Here is an 18,229-nt window from a genome sequence, read left to right as displayed (position 1 = left end):
ACAATCATCAACTTTGTCTTTCACTTTGATCCTTTTTTAAAATGAGATTGTATAATGTAGAATAATTTGTCAACATAGGATGAGGTCAGTTCAGTTCACTCGCAGATATACCACATCCATTTAATAAGCATACCGCAAGTTAAATAACAGTTGAATGGGAGTTTTTGAATTACATTCATGCTAAAGTTATGGCATGTCTGATTTAGGCTCCTGAATAAGATAGAGGATGATGACGCATGTCGAGCAGCGTTGCAGTCTGGAAACATTTTCCCTGTGGCATGGAGGTTAGAATTGAGACTAAGACATTATACAACAAGGACAGCCCCCTCCCACTTCAGAATTTCTCATTTGAGAGTGACCTTATTGTAATGATATAAAAGAAACGGGCATTTCTTGACATGAACAACGGAGATTTATATAGCAACACGAACTTGTAGGTTGCACGTCATGGGAATATGTTTGTTCCTCTCAGACATAGAAGGAAATCCTGGAAAAGCTTGGAGAGGACAAGGAGATTGTGAATGAATCCATTCTGCTCAACTGCACTGAACAGAACGGAGCACATTTCTCCTTTGATTATTATTATTTGACCCTGCTGGTCATCTATGAACATTTGAACATCTTGGCCATGTTCTGTTACAATCTCCACCCGGCACAGCCAGAAAAGGACTGGCCACCCCTCATAGCCTGGTTCCTCTCTAGGTTTCTTCCTAGGTTTTGGCCTTTCTAGGGAGTTTTTCCTAGCCACCGTGCTTCTATACCTGCATTGCTTGCTGTTTGGGGTTATAGGCTGGGTTTCTGTACAGCGCTTTGTGACAGCTGATGAAAGAAGGGCTTTTTAAATACATTTGATTAAATTTGATTGATGTTGGTAAGAGAACATCAATACATATAACAAATTACTTCATGGCATCACTGTTCGAACAGTAAATTCCCGTTTGGAATAATAATCCATCTCATTCTCCAATTAAATTGTCCTCTGTGTCTCATGGGTCAGAGTTCAGGTTGACTGACTGTCTCTCTGTGTTGTTGTAGGGTCTATAGAGCAGGTTGATGTGGTGAGGCTGTGTGGGGGTACCTTCATAGACCTGAGGAAAGCCTTCTTCCTACTGAGAGGGCCTGAGGCACCGCTTGTAGCCAGAGTGGATATTTGAGACAAGTCTCTCCAATCTAGTGTTTTACTGTATTTCTAGTATTATACTGTACCGTGTGTGTCTCTCTGTGTGTTTGCTCTTATACCTGGGTGTGTGTTTTGATCGTCAGGGGTTTCTGCAGCTCCACTTGGCTGCCCGCCCATAGTAACCAGTCTGGCAGTCAGTGTGTGTCACAGCAGTGGGATCACTTATTACTCCATGTTCAATTAGCTATTCAGCAGATCGCATAACACGATGGGAAAACGTCACACTTCTGCGTTGTTGTGCTACTGTGCTGTTTGTTGCAACTTTTTCATCACCGTTTAATCAAAACTCTGCATTTAACACATGCTATGATCAATTTCAGCCACTGCACCCCTCTACTAGCTCGAACCAGAAAATGGCTGCTCATTGTTCGACTCCAGGTGAGCGTAAATGGATCCGTGTCGGAACCAGAAAGAAGGAGAAGAATCGTTCTCGGCGCGCCTGCCTTCTTCCCCCGCTTCCAGACTTAAGACTTTCAAATTGCTTTGAGCCCCTGTACTAGCTGTCTTCTGACGGTGACTTGGGTGTTCCCTCCATGGCTGTGGATCTCCCAGCCTGGACCACCGCGGCACCCCTCCGCTGGGCTGTGCTCTCTGGATCAGAGCTCTGTCCCTTTGGCTGACGTGGCCTGCACGCAGCCGGGGTCTCAGCAGCCCTCTTCTCAGGTGAGTTCTGTGGCTCTGGCCTCGCAATCAGCTTCGAGACACGGCAGAGGATGGATAATTCCGGCTATTGTGATAGGGAGTTCAATGGTGAGGCATATATCTGTACCTGGGGCAAAGGCTGTGTTTTCCTCGGGCAAAAGTTCAGGATATCACCAGGTTTCTTCCCGAGGCTGTGCGTCAGTCACCGGGGGCTGATACTGTCATGGTTCATGTGGGGTCGAATGACATTATGAAGGGCAGCTCAGAACAGCTGAAGATGGATTTGATTGGGTAACTACTTGACACCAACAAACGCCTCATAATATCTGGCCCTCTGCCCTCCCTAAATCGTGGCATTGAATGGTTCAGCAGACTTTTAGCCCTCCATAACTGGCTACGAGACTACTGCAGCTCTGTGGGTGTAACATTTATTGCCAATGTTGATACCTTCTGGAAACAAAGCTCGTATTATAAGGAGGATGAGATCCACCCAAATCATTTGGGTTCCTGGATACTTTCACAGCATTAGGCTGCATTGAGACAATGACTTGTCAAGCTCATTTAATCCCTACCATTGTGTCGCTGAGTTGTCATAATGCTTCAGCAAATGTACATTATCCCAGGGGCGCTGGAAGACACAATGTAAGTAATCTAATTTATGTCCTTACTGCCCTGAATGTCTCTGCTGATCTTACAGATATTGTATGCAGTAATCATGTGCCTATGAACCAGAGTTATATTGTTAGCACTAAGGTGGTGTGCCCTAGCAGGAAGTCCACTGTGTGCAGCTCACTCTGCACTAACATAACTAACACCGACCATATGTACCTCTGCTAAGCTTCCCAGTAAAGCAAGAAAAACAATCAAGCATCCCAGAGAAGTGTTAAAAATAGCCCACGTTAACATATGTAGCTTAAGAAACAAGGTTCATGAAGTCAACAATTTGCTAGTAACAGATGACATTCATTTTCTGACAATCTCTGAAACTCATTTAGATAATACCTTTGATGATACAGTGGTAGCAATACATGGTTATAAGATCTACAGAAACGACAGAAATGCCAAAGTTGGAGGTGTGGCTGTTTATATTCAGAACCACATTCCTGTTAAGCTTAGAGAGGATCTCATGTTAAGTACTGTTGAAGTAACATGGCTACAGGTTCATCTGACTCACCTAAAGCCCATTCTGGTGGGAAGCTGCTATAGCACACCAAGTGTTTGGTAATTTATGTGATATTAATAGAGATGTATATTTTCTGGGTGGTTTAAATATTGACTGGCTTTCATTAGGCTGCCCACTCAACAGAAAGATTCAAACTGTAACCAGTGCCTGCAACCTGGTTCAGGTTATCAATCAACCTACCAGGGTATTTACAAACAGCACAGGAACGAAATCATCAACATTTATCGATCACATTTTTACTAATGCTGCAGAAATTTGTTTGAAAGCAGTATCCAAATCCATCGGATGTAGTGATCACAATATAGTAGCCATATCTAGGAAAACCAAAGTTCCAAAGGCTAGGCCTAATATAGTGTATAAGAGGTCATACAATAAGTTTTGTAGTGATTCCTATGTTATTGATGTAAAGAGTATCTGTTGGTCTGTGGTGTGTAATGAGGAGCAACCAGATGCTGCACTTGACACATTAATGAAATTGCTTATCCCAGTTATTAATAAGCACGCACCCATTAAGAAAATGACTGTAAAAATGGTGAAATCCCCGTGGATTGATGAGGAATTGAAAAACTGTATGGTTGAGAGGGATGAGGCATAAGAAATGGCAAATAGGTCTGGTTGTCCAACGTACTGCAAATTGAGAAATCATGTGACTAAACTGAATAAAAAGAAGAAGAAACTACACTGTGAAACAAAGATAAATGGCATAAAGAATGATAGTAAAAAGCTTTGGAGCACCTTAAATTACATTTTGGGCAAAAAGGCAAACTCAGCTCCATCATTCATTGAATCAGATGGCTCATTCATCACAAAACTCACTGATATTGGAACTACTTTAATGATTTTTTTCATTGGCAAGATTAGCAAACTTAGGCATAACATGTCAGCAACAAACGCTGACACTACACATCCAAGTATATCTGACCAAATTATGAAAGACAAACATTGTAATTTTGAATCCTGTAAAGTAAGTGTGGAAGAGGTAAAAAAAAAAAAAGATTGTTGTCTATCAATAATGACAAGCCAACGGAGTCTGACAACTTGGATGGAAAATTACTGAGGATAATAGCGGACGATATTGTCCCTCCTATTTGTCATATCATCAATTTAAGCCTACTAGAAAGTGTGCACCCCAGGCCTGGAGGGAAGCAAAAGTTATTCCCCTACCTCAGGATAGTAAAGCCCCCTTTAATGGCTCAAATAGCCAACCAATCAGACTGAATACTGTGGTAATTGAGCAAGTTGAGGAGACTAAACTGCTTGTAATAACTCTGGATTATAAACTGTCATGGTCAATACATATTGATATAACAGTAGCTAGGATGGGGAGAAGTCTGTCCATAATAAAGCGCTGCTCTGCATTGTTTTTGTGAGAGGTATTGACATGTTGAATGCACAAGCTGTCTGTTTGAACTACTGGCACACAGCTCGGACACCCATGCATACCCCACAATAAATGCCACCAGAGGTCTCTTCACAGTCCCCCAAGTCCAGAATCCGTTGTGAATGTATTGTAATGTTTAAAAAAATGTATAACTGTCTTAATTTTGCTGGACCCTTGGAAGAGTAGCTGCTGCCTTGGCAGACTAGTGTCTGATGGGAAAAGGTGTTTCCTGGGGAGGCAGTCCTTCTTCCCACTGGGGATGTACACTGCACTGCCAGTCTTCTGTGACAAGGGTGAGTTTCACATGTCACACATATTAAACTAATGAAGCATGTGTATTGACAATTTATAACATGTCTATTACATAGGCTATAATCCAGTTATTACAAATATGCGTCCCAGCTGTAAACAGCATGAGAGATGTAAACTTACTTATCCATAACTGTACTGATTAAGACTATTATATTACTGTTAGCGTAAGCACTGGTATAGGTTCCTGAATGTGTTTCCCGCAAAATGTGAGACCATGGAGGAGACACTCCGCAAGGAGATAGCTAAGGATGTGGGGTTGGAGTCTATCCGGTACTCAGGCTCTCAGCACTGGCCCTTCACACAGAGCTCCTTCATGATGGCCTGTCACGCCACCGTCAACCCAGAGAAAAGTCACTGGTAAGTCAGTGGCTGCCTCTCTATGCTAACCCTCTCTGTGTTTAATACATTCATGTCGCTTGAGTGTGTGCAAGACATCTAGACGAAGCCTTATCCACAGGGCCGGACTAATTTAAATCTGGGGTTCTGGGCAAGAATATTTTTTAGGCCTGTTTCTGGGCCGGTGGAGATAGCATTTTAGAGTTCTAAAGATAATTTCCTGCAATTCTACACATTTCGACATGGTTAATGCAGGTATCTGCTACAGTATCTGGGTGACACAAACATAACAAAATCAGGTTAGTAATCCGGCTCTGCTTATCAATGGTTGTAGATTTTGTGTCCAAGAACTGCTAGATCCCTATTTGTTTTAAATCGTTTTTTGTTTTAAATCGAATTTGAGATTTTACTTGTAATGAAATGCGCTATAGAAAATAAATATATTATTATTTATTATTATTCAAATGTTCCTATGCCAATACACAGTGTATATTGAAACAGGATATTATATGTTGAAAATGGAACTAACTGTACGGTGGACACACGGTGATTCAGCCTTCATGAAGTCCAAGAGGCTCTGAAGATCAAGGCACCACCTTGGAACAACAAAAGAGAGCCCACTGTGTTCTGGGTTCCATCAAGCTACGCCATAGCTAACAGGCTGATCCAGGAATGGGCCAATCAACAACCACTCAAAATCAGAGCAAGATGGGTGGACGGCGGACAGCATCAAATCTGCAAATGTAACATACAGATGATTTTAAAAGATCAGGCAGCAATACTGTACTGTGTTAAGTGCTTGGTGACATACACAGACGGGAAGTTAGATTTTGATAAAATCAATGAACATTCCGGGGTCCATAACAGACACTGCGGGGACCAGTGAACAAGAAATACATCTCACTTGTGTAAAAATGTATGTGCGATAGGGACTTGCTTTAATTTTTGACCAGTATTTCAGTAATTCATTGAACGCCTTTAAAGGGCTAGGATAAAATGCAACATTTTTCTTTCGTATTCGAGATTGCCATATGTAAAACACATTTTTGCATACATTTCAAGAGATTCTGCAGTACTTTTGTATACTTTTTAACCAGTAGTCCTGAATGTAGCACTCATGAGCCAAAAGTTGTCCCAAAAATGTCATACTACGTCACATACAGTGGCAAGAAAAAGTATGTGAACCCTTTGGAATAACCTGGATTTCTGCATAAATTTGACATAAACTTTGATCTGATCTTCATCTCAGTCACAAGAATAGACAAACAAAATGTGCTTAAACTAATAGCACTCAAATTTTATTTTTATTGTCTATATTGAATACATAATTTAAATATTCACAGTGTACTGTAGGTTGGAAAAAGTATGTCAACCCCTAGGCTAATGAATTCTCTAAAAGCAAATTGGAGTCAGGAGTCAACTAACCTGGAGTCAAATCAATGAGACGAGATTGGAGATGTTGGTTAGAGCTGCCCTGCCCATTAAAAACACTCACAAAATATGAGTTTGCTATTCACAACAAGCATTGCCTGATGTGAACCAGGCCTTGAACAAAAGAGATCTCAGAAGACCTAAGATTAAGAATTGTTGCCTTGCATAAAGCTGGAAAGGGTTTCAAAAGTATCTCTAAAAGTCAGTCGACGGTAAGACAAATTGTCTATAAATGGAGAAATTTCTGCACTGTTGCTACTCTCCCTAGGAGTGGCCGTCCTGCAAAGATGACTGCAAGAGCACAGCGCAGAATGCACAATGAGGTTAAGAAGAATCCTAGAGCGTCAGCCAAAGACTTACAGAAATCTCTGGATTTTATTTTATTAGGATCTCTAAGTTCTCATTTGGACTAATCTTCCAGTAGTCCTTAAACATTAAAATACATTTACATTACAGTTATTTAGCAGACAATTTTATCCAGAGCAATTTACAGTAGTGAATGCATACATTTCATTAAAAACAAATTTGCCGTACTGGTCCCCGGTGGGAATCTAACCCACAACCCTGGTGTTGCAAACACCATTCTCTACCAACTGAGCCACAATACAACTTATAATACGATCACATTTTCACATATAACACACTGTTACAAACAGACATAATACACTGACATATTGACCAGATAAATACTCTAACAGTCTATACAGATAGATTGATTCTTCATCTACCATAGTGCAGCACAACTTTCCTATGCATTATATTTAAATGGGTTTAAAGTATTGTTTAAATTTATATATTGAAAGGTTTCTAGTTTGCTCAGTTAAATTATTCAATTTCTGTATTGCTCTAAATCAAAATGATATTTTGCCTATTTCTCTTTTCTGTCTGGATAACAAATAGATGGAGGACAATCTATTCCTAGTATTTACTAAATGTCTGTCTCTTACCAACTGAATACTGTTGTGAATAGAGTTCGGCCGTTTTAAATGGTGTATATTATGAAATAAAAGAAGCACGTTTTCTTTCAATTATCTTGTTGATTGATGACCAACCAAGAGCATTGCGCATGACTACAACAGAAGAACCATATCTCCACCTTAAAACAATCCTTGCTGCTTTGTTCTGTTCAATCTGCAACCTCCTAATTTCACTTGCTGATGCATTTCCCCAGACCACAGAACAGTAGTTCACCTGACTCTCAATTACTACTTGTGTTATTTGCTAAAGAATCTTTCCTGGTAAATATTTAGCTATCCTTCTGATCATGCATGCAGTTTTAATATTTTTTAGCGCTACTGGCAAAATATTCTGTGGACAGATGAAACTAAAGTTGTGTTGTTTGGAAGGAACACACAACACTATGTGTGGAGAAAAAAAGACACAGCACACCAACATCAAAACCTCATCCCAACTGTACACTATGGTGGAGGGAGCATCATGGTTTGGGGCTGCTTTGCTGCCTCTCAAGGCCTGGACAGCTTGCTATCATCGATGGAAAAATGAATTCCCAAGTTTATCTAGACATTTTGCAGGAGAATGTAAGGCTATCTGTACGCCAATTGAAGCTCAACAGAAGTTAGGTGATGCAACAGGACAACAACCCAAAAGACAGAAGTAAATCAAAAACAGAATGGCTTGAACAGAAGAAAATATGCCTTCTGGAGTGGCCCAGTCAGAGTCCTGACCTCAACCCGATTAAGATGCTGTGGCATGACCTCAAGAGAGCGGTTCACATCAGACATCCCAAGAATATTGTAGAAATGAAACAGTTTTGTAAAGAGGAATGGTCAAAAATTCCTCCTGACCATTGTGCAGGACTGATCCGCCACTACAGAAAACGTTTGGTTGAGGTTATTGCTGCCAAAGGAGGGTCAACCTGTTGTTAAATCCAAGGGTTAACATACTTTTCCCAACCTGCACTTTGACTGTTTACACAGTGTGTTCAAGACATGAACAAGACATGAACAATTATAATTGTGTGTTATTAGTTTAAGCAGACTGTGTTCGGCTAAATGTTATGACCAATTTATGCAGAAATCCAGGTTATTCTAAAGGGTTCACATACTTTTTATTCCCACTGTATGTGCACCACGTCAATTGCATTGCTCTTTCTTTCTCTCTCGCTCTGCTGTGTGTGCATCTTACTAGCTGTCACTAAAATGGCGAGGGGCTGAAGCTCATTGGTTGAAACTCAAGTTGCTAATAGCTGGCCCACGTGGCGGAAAATGTTGCCACACAGCTTGTGGCAAATTGAGGTAAACAGTAATTCTGCTCATAGATTATGTATGTATGATCTACACATTGACATATCCAGCCCAAAGCGGGAGGTTTAAAAAATACTTACTATTCGTGAAAGTTCCGGAGCATGTTTTAATTGTTTCATCACTTGTAATTGTTCTAAAAGTGCCTTTATTAAGGGTGTGTTCGTAAATTCAATCTGGAGTGCCAGAGTGTGCTCAGAGGGTGCTCTGGGCGTTCATAAATTCAGAGCGTTGTCAGATTGTCCATTTGTAAATTCAGAGCGTTTCGCTCTCGGAGAGTTCAGAGCGCACACTGGACGCTCTGTCCAACGAGTAGGGTTGATCCGAGCGTTCTGACCTCACAATGGCAGTCAAGCACACAAGCTAACTGGCTAAAGTTAGCTAGCTTTTTATCTACTTCCAGACAAAAACGAGAGAACACCTCACTCTGACCATTTTACTTGCCCTAGCAGAGCTGGTTAGGCTATTTTCATTTAATCTAGAGCGTTGGTGACTGTAACTGTGCTGCTGGCAACAATTGAATTACGTTTTTTTGCCAACGTTTACTGACACCGGCCATATACAACGCGTGTTGAGCGTTTGTAAATCTGCCTTTTTATGCTCTTTATCGACCTGGAAACACATGACACCAAAACATTACCAGCTTAAATGGTGATATATGCATTTGGTGAACATAAAGATGTTCACATGTATCAGCTAGCTACTGTATGTCTGTGATAAGAGCATGAGATAAAACTAACTAAAAATACATTTAGAGTTGCAGTGTGATTTGCAAAGAGAAAGCAGTCTCCTATGACATAACTGTAATCATGTCCATCAATCAAATGTATTTTTAAAGCCCTTCTTACAACAGCTGATGTCACAAAGTGCTTTACAGAAACCCAGCTTAAAACCCTAAACAGCAGGCAATGCAGGTGTAGAAGCACGGTGACTAGGAAAAACTCCCTAGAAAGGCCAGAACCTAGGAAGAAACCTAGAGAGGAACCAGGCTATGATGGGTGGCCAGCCCTCTTCTGGCTGTGCCGGGTGGAGATTATAACAGAACATGGCCAAGATGTTCAAATGTTCATAGATGACCAGCAGGGTCAAATAATAATAATCACAGTGGTTGTAGAGGGTGCAACAGGTCAGCAACTCAGGAGTAAATGTCAGTTGGCTTTTCATAGCGATCATTCAGAGTATCTCTACCGCTCCTGCTGTCTCTAGAGAGTTGAAAACAGCGGGTCTGGGACAGGTAGCACGTCCGGTGAACAGGTCAGGGTTCCGGTGGACTGGGAACAGAGAGGAGAGACAGAGAGGAGAGACAGAGAGACAGAGAGACAGAGAGACAGAGAGAGAGAGAGAGAGAGAGAGAGATTAAATTCACACAGAACACCGGATAAGACAGGAGGGGTCGGGAGACACTGTGGCCCCGTCCGATGATACGGACAGGGCCAAACAGGCAGGATATAACCCCACCCACCCACTTTGCCAAAGCACAGCTCCCACACCACCAGAGGGATATCTTCAACCACCAACTTACTATCCTGAGACAAGGCCGAGTATAGCCCACGAAGATCTCCCCCAAGGCACGAACCCAAGGGGGGGCGCCAACCCGGACAGGATGATCACGTCAGTGACTCAACCCACTCAGGTGACGCACCCCTCCTAGGGACGGCATGGAAGAGCACCAGTAAGCCAGTGACTCAGCCCCTGTAATAGGGTTTGAGGCAGAGAATCCCAGTGAAGAGAGGGGAACCGGCCAGGCAGAGACAGTAAGGGCGGTTCGTTGCTCCAGTGCCTTTCCGTTCACCTTCACACTCCTGGGCCAGACTACACTCAATCATAGGACCTACTGAAGAGATAAGTCTTCAATAAAGACTTAAAGGTCAAGACCGAGTCTGCATCTCACATGGATAGGCAGACCATTCCATAAAAATGGAGCTCTATAGGAGAAAGCCCTGCCTGCAGCTGTTTGCTTAGAAATTCTAAGGACAGTAAGGAGGCCTGCGTCTTGTGACTGTAACGTACGTGTAGGTATGTAAGGCAGGACTAAATTGGAAAGATAGGTAGGAGTAAGCCCATGTAATGCTTTGTAGGTTAGCAGTAAAACCTTGAAATCAGCCCTAGCCTTAACAGAAGCCAGTGTAGAGAGGCTAGCACTGGAGTAATATGATCACACTTTTTTAGTTCTAGTCAAGATTCTTGCAGCCGTGTTTAGCACTAACTGAAGTATATTTAGTGCTTTATCCGGGTAGCCGAAAAGTAGAGCATTGCAGTAGTCTAACCTAGAAGTGACAAAAGCATGGCTAAACTTTTCTGCATCATTTTTGGACAGAAAGTTTCTGATTTTTGCAATGGACGTAGATGGAAAAAAGCTGTCCTTGAAACAGTCTTGATATGTTCGTCAAAAGAAAGATCAGGGTCCAGAGTAACGCCGAGGTCCTTCACAGTTTTATTTGAGACGACTGTACAACCACCAAGAGTAATTTTCAGTTTCAACAGAATATTTCTTTGTATCTTGGGACCTAGAACTAGCATCTCTGTTTTGTCCAAGTTTAACGGAACCTAAAACGGAACCTTGAGGAACACCGAAATGTACAGTTGATTTGTCAGAGGACAAACCATTCACAGAGACAAACTGATATCTTTCCGACAGATAAGATCTAAACCAGGCCAGAACTTGTCCGTGTAGACCAATTTGGGTTTCCAATCTCTCCAAAAGAATGTGGTGATCGATGGTATCAAAAGCAGCACTAAGATCTAGGAGCACGAGGACAGATGCAGAGCCTCGGTCTGACATCATTAAAAGGTAATTTACCACCTTCACAAGTGCATTCTCAGTGCTATGATGGGGTCTAAAACCAGACTGAAGCGTTTCGTATACATTGTTTGTCTTCAGGAAGGCAGTCAGTTGCTGCGCAACAGCTTTTTCTAAAATGTTTGAGAGGAATGGGAGATTCGATATAGGCCGATAGTTTTTTATATTTTCTGGGTCAAGGTTTGGATTTTTCAAGAGAGGCTTTATTACTGCCACTTTTAGTGAGTTTGGTACACATCCGGTGGATAGAGAACCGTTTATTATGTTCAACATAGGAGGGCCAAGCACAGGAAGCAGCTCTTTCAGTAGTTTAGTTGGAATAGGTTCCAGTATGCAGCTTGAAGGTTTAGAGGCCATGATTATTTTCATCATTGTGTCAAGAGATATAGTACTAAAACATTTTAGTGTCTCCCTTGATCCTAAAACGGAGCCTTGAGGACAGTGTTAATTCATATTAATTTTAATTTAAGGCTGCAGAATGTGAAAACTCTGCAAGGCGGGTGTAAAGACTTACCAGGCACTGGAAAAAAGCTGGTTAAGATATCTTGACTTGAAGTCCTACATTAGAAAACATTGTTCTCCAATAATCTTCCCTATTACGATCTTGGTCAGCTTTTGTCTTTGTCACTTAACACTGCGTACTCCTTCCCTAGATCCTAACATAGCAAGACATCAAACAGGACATAAACTGATCATAATCAGAGACCTGCTCCTCCTGATATACAAAACAAGGTTTGAAAGGTAAACAAACATTGACACAATTTTTTAGGTTGGCTTGCCAAACTGGAACTTGGCAGTGGCTTGCTCATCACCTGGTGCTCATGTCAGGGTGGACTTTTAGTGAGACTTTATAATAACCTGTCGAACGTCTGCTTCTGATGCATCCTTTATGACACCAATTACATCATAAGGGTTTGACGTCTTGTACAGCTCCTCACCCTGATCCATTAAACCCATATCTGCTTCCCATAGCATGTCAACAATGTGTGGGAAAGCTGTCTGCCGCCTGAGCTGAGGGATGCTCATATACTGCCCAAATGCTCTGTCTAAATGCAAATACGCCTAGCATGCGATACAGTTCTGGAAACATTTGGAACTTAACTTTCATATAAGTGAGAAATATATTTTCAAATACAACCAATAAACTTACTGTACGCAGTTTAGGAAAGTTACACCTGGCTATATTTTGAGAAACACCAGAAATGTGGAATGGAATGGTCTTATGGAAATGCGAGCGTAAGGTAAGAGGATGTGTTGTAGCCTAGGCGGTGCGTTAATACAGCCAGGTGCAACTTTTCTAAACTGCATACATTAAGTCAATTTTGTATTTAAAAGAGTATTTCTGGAAAGTTACGTTCGAAAGGGTTACAAAGCCGTATTGCAAGTACCGTAATTTCCGGACTATTGAGCGCACCTGAATATAAGCCACACCCACTGAATTCAAAAATAAATATTATTTTGAACATAAATAAGCCGCACATGTCTATAAGCCACAGGTGCCTACCGGTACATTGAAACAAATGAACTTTACACAGGCTTTAACGAAACACGGCTTGTAACAAAAAGAAATAGGCTTTAACGAAACACGGCTTGTAACAAAAAGAAATGGGCTTTAACGAAACACGGCTTGTAACAAAAAGAAATGGGCTTTAACGAAACACGGCTTGTAACAAAAAGAAATGGGCTTTAACGAAACACGGCTTGTAACAAAAAGAAATAGGCTTTAACGAAACACGGCTTGTAACAAAAAGAAATAGGCTTTAACGAAACACGGCTTGTAACAAAAAGAAATAGGCTTTAACGAAACACGGCTTGTAACAAAAAATAATAAATTAGCAGTAAGCTTTAGTTGTCTTTTTGCACTGAGTCAATTCCTCATGCTGCTGTTTCCAACGTCTTATCATTGACTCATTAAGACCAAGCTCCTGTGCAGCAGCTCTATTTCCTTTTCCAACAGCCAGATCAATCGCCTTCAACTTGAAAGCTGCATCATATGCATTTCTCCGTGTCTTTGCCATGATGAGGGTGACAAAATGACTACCGTAATCAGAATGATGGGAAGTTTGAGAGCGCTTGATTTAATCTAAACAGTAAACATTTACATTTTAGTCATTTAGCAGACGCTCTTATCCAGAGCGACTTACAGTAGTGAATGCATACATTTCATAAATTTTTTTTCCTGTACTGGGCCCCCGTGGGAATCAAACCCACAACCCTGGCATTGCAAACACCATGCTCTACCAGCTGAGCCACACGGGACCACCAAGGTCAAACAAAAAAGTTGTTTGACCTTAACCCGTTCGGCAATTTCATTGGTCTAATGAAAGCTTCATGCCGCCAAAAAACTGAGCACGTCACAGAATGTGTGTTTTTATAAAAAAAACATTTGAAAGCGGGAAAAATCCATATATTAGCCGCGTCATTGTTTAAGCCGCGAGGTTCAAAGCGTGGGAAAAAAGTTGCGGCTTATAGTCCGGAAATTACGGTAAGGCATATTTGCATTTAGAGCATTGGGATTAAACAGTGTCTGGATTGTCGTTGGCTGGATGTCCTTTGGATGTTGCACCATTCTTGATATGCACAAGAAACTGTTGAGCGTGAAAACCCCAGCAGCTTTGCAGTTCTTGTGCCTGGCACCTACTACCATACCCCGTTCAAAGGCACTTAAACTAAATATTTTGTATTGGCCATTCACCCTCTGAATGGCACACATACACAGGCCATGCCTCAAGGGTTAGAAATCCTTCTTTAACCTGTCTCATCCCCTTCATCTACACTGACTGAAGTGGATATAACAAGTCACATCAATAAGGGATCATAGCTTTCACATGGATTAACCTGGTGAGTCTATGTCATGGAAAGAGCAGGTGTCTTTAATGTTTTGTACATTAAGTGTATATGTAGCTGTCAAGCACCTAGTTGTCGACAAGTAAAAGCACCTTTCTCCAAAATTTGGCCTGGTAGCTTTTTGCGTCACCATGTAAATTCATATGAGCGCGCCACAGATTTTCCAAATAGAGCCTGTAAGATAGTACAGTATAACAGTACAGTGTGTAGGCGATGTCATGGCGATGTTGGTTAGCTAAGACATGTGTAGAAACACGTAATCGGGTCTAACGGGCGTCTCACACCAAAATGCGCATGTGTAGTCCATCAAGTCAAAGGCACTCCTTGATATAAAGTTGTTTTTGATGAAAATGAAAACATGACAGATTCACGAGGTTGGAGTAATAACAATCTAAGCTAGATGCCCTCAATCTCACACAAGTTACCAAGGAACCTACCAGGTACAACCCTAAATCCGTAAACACGGGCACCCTCATAGATATCATCCTGACCAACTTGCCCTCTAAATACAGCCCTGCTGTCTTCAACCAGGATCTCAGCGATCACTGCCTCTTTGCCTGCGTTCGTAATGGGCCCGCGGTCAAATGACCACCCCTCATCACTGTCAAACGCTCCCTAAAACACTTCAGCGAGCAGGCCTTTCTAATCGACCTGGCCCGGGTATCCTGGAAGGATATTGACCTCATCCCGTCAGTAGAGGATGCCTGGTTATTCTTTAAAAGTGCTTTCCTCACCATCTTAAATAAGCATGCCCCATTCAAAAATTTTTAGAACTAAGAACAGATATAGCCCTTGGTTCACTCCAGACTTGACTGCCCTTGACCAGCACAAAAACATCCTGTGGCGTACTGCATTAGTATCGAATAACCCCCGCGATATGCAACTTTTACACAGTCAGTCAGCAAAGCTAGGCTAGCTTTTTCAAACAGAAATTTGCATCCGGTAGCACTAACTCCAAAAAGTTTTGGGACACCGTAAAGTCCATGGAGAATAAGAGCACCTCCTCCCAGCTGCCCACTGCACTGAGGCTAGGAAACACTGTCACCACCGATAAATCTACGATAATCGAGAATTTCAATAAGCATTTTTCTAAGGCTGGCCATGCTTTTCGCCTGGCTTCCCCTACCCCGGCCAACAGCTCTGCACCCCCCGCAGCAACTTGCCCAAGCTTCTCCTTCACCCAAATCCAGATAGCTGATGTTCTGAAAGAGCGGCAAAATCTGGATACCTACAAATCAGCTGGGCTAGACAATCTGGACCCTCTCTTTCTAAAATTATCTGCCGAAATTGTTGCAACCCCTATTACTAGCCTGTTCAACCTCTCTTTCGTATCGTCTGAGATCCCTAAAGATTGGAAAGCTGCCACAGTCATCCCCCTCTTCAAAGGGGGAGACACTCTAGACCCAAACTGTTACAGACCTATATCCATCCTGCCCTGCCTTTCTAAAGTCTTCGAAAGCCAAGTTAACAAACAGATCATCGACCATTTCGAATCCCACCGTACCTTTTCCACTATGCTATCTGGTTTCCGAGCTGGTCATGGGTGCACCTCAGCCACGCTCAAGGTCCTAAACGATATCATAACCGCCATAGATAAAATACAGTACTGTGCAGCCGTCTTCATCGACCTGGCCAAGGCTTTCGACTCTGTCAATCACCACATACTTATCGGCAGACTCAATAGCCTTGGTTTCCCAAATGACTGCCTCGCCTGGTTAAACAACTACTTCTCAGATAGAGTTCAGTGTGTAAAATCAGAGGGCCTGTTGTCCAGACCTCTGGCAGTCTCTATGGGGGTGCCACAGGGTTCAATTCTCAGGCCGACTCCTTTCTCTGTATATATCAATGATGTTGCTCTTGCTGCTGGTGATTCTCTGATCCACCTCCACGCAGACGACATATTCTGTATACATCTGGCACTTCCTTGGACACTGTGTTAACAAACCGCCAAACAAGCTTCAATACCATACACCACTCCTTCCGTGGCCTCCAACTGCTCTTAAATGCTAGTAAAACTAAATGCATGCTCTTCAACTGATTGCTGCCCGCACCTGCCCGCCCGCCTAGCATCACTACTCTGGACGGTTCTGACTTAGAATATGTGGACAACTACAAATATCTAGGTGTCTGGTTAGACTGTAAACTCTCCTTCCAGACCCACATTAAGCATCTCCAATCCAAAATTAAATCTAGAATCGGCTTCCAATTTCGCAAGAAAGCCTCCTTCACTTATGCTGCCAAACATACCCTCGTAAAACGGACTATTTTATCGATCCTTGACTTCGGCGATGTCATTTACAAAATAGTCTCCAACACTCTACTCAGCAAATTGGATGTAGTCTATCACAGTGCCATCCGTTTTGTCACCAAAGCCCCATACACTACCCACCACTGTGACCTGAATGGCCTCATTGGCTGGCCCTCGCTACATATTCTTCGCCAAACCCATTGGCTCCAGGTCATCTACAAGTCTCTGCTAGGTAACGCCCCGCCTTATCTCAGCTCGCTGGTCACCATAGCAACACCCACCCGTAGCAAGCGCACCAGCAGGTATAGCTCACTGGTCATCCCCAAAGCCAACACTTCCTTTTGGCCGCCTTTCCTTCCAGTTCTCTGCTGCCAATGACTGGAACGAATTGCAAAAATTACTGAAGCTGGAGACTCATATCTCCCTCACTAACTTTAAGCATCAGCTGTCAGAACAGCTTACCGATCACTGTACCTGTTCACAGCCCTTCTGTAAATAGCACACCCAACTACCTCATCCCCATACTGTTATTTATTTTGTTGCTCCTTTGCACCCCAGTATCTCTACTTGCACATCATCATCTGCACATCTATCACTCCAGTGTTAATGCTAAATTATAATTATTTTGCCACTATGGCCTATTTTATTGCCTTACCTCCCTAACCTTACTACATCTGCACACACTGTACATAGATTTTTCTATTGTGTTATTGACTGTACGTTTGTTTGTGTAACTCTGTGTTCTTGTTTTTGTCACACTGCTTTGCTTTATCTTGGCCAGGTCGCAGATGTAAATGTGAACTTGTTCTCACCTGGGCTACCTGGTTAAATAAAGGTGAAATAAAAAATAAAAAAATCCATAAAAATAAGATATTCAGCTACTTAAGACATTGGCTTGAATCTAGGTTGCACATTTAGATTTTGAGGAAATCAACATCTAATGAAGAATCTTTCAGTTCTCTAATTGACTTCTCAAACCCCAAACCCTGGCCTGGTCTGTCGGTCTGTTTTGCAAGCGTTCCCGGAAGTCTTGCGATGTTGCAACTCCGGGTTTAGAAACTCTGTGGCCTTATCATCAAATATTCTCAATGCCCCTGATTTGTCACTAGTTCTCACAGCACAAAGTCAAAATTGGCTATAATCCAAAAAATTCATGAAAACCAAAATTTGCTTTTTGGTCTTAATTTAAAGTTAGGATTTGGAGTAATGTTAGCTGTGTGGTTATGTTAGGTTATGTTTAAGGTTAGGTTTAAAATCAGAATTGTAGAAGGGCTCCCAAGTGGCACAGCGGTCAAAGGCACTGCATCTCAATGCTAACGGCATCAATACAGATCCTGGTTCAATTCCTGACTGTGTCACAAACAGATGTGATTGGGAGTCCCATAGGGTGGTGCACAATTGGTCCAGCATTGTCTGGGGAAGGCTGTCATTGTAAATAAGAATTTGTTCTTAACTGACTTGCATAGTTAAAAATAGGTGGGGTTATGACTTTGATGCTGTTTTAACTTGTGACAATCATGAATACCAGAGTAATTAAAAAAGTTCAATTTTTAAATGCCAAAGTAAATAAACGTGTGGGGTTTGCTATAATGTAAAGTATTCTGAAAA

The 18,229-nt window shown here is 42.0% G+C and overlaps 1 pseudogene; it reads left to right on the top strand.

Annotated features, from left to right (window-relative positions):
- The first annotated feature begins 278 nt into the window (after positions 1 to 278).
- Positions 279 to 5,113, top strand: LOC123731412 (NAD(P)H pyrophosphatase NUDT13, mitochondrial-like; annotated as a pseudogene).
- The last annotated feature ends 13,116 nt before the right edge of the window (positions 5,114 to 18,229 follow it).

The sequence above is a fragment of the Salmo salar genome, chromosome ssa28 (genome assembly GCF_905237065.1).
Source record: "Salmo salar chromosome ssa28, Ssal_v3.1, whole genome shotgun sequence".
In the NCBI taxonomy this organism is placed as follows: domain Eukaryota; kingdom Metazoa; phylum Chordata; class Actinopteri; order Salmoniformes; family Salmonidae; genus Salmo; species Salmo salar.
The sequence above is the reverse complement of the archived record's forward strand: the minus strand, read 5'-3'. Positions and strand labels throughout refer to the sequence as shown.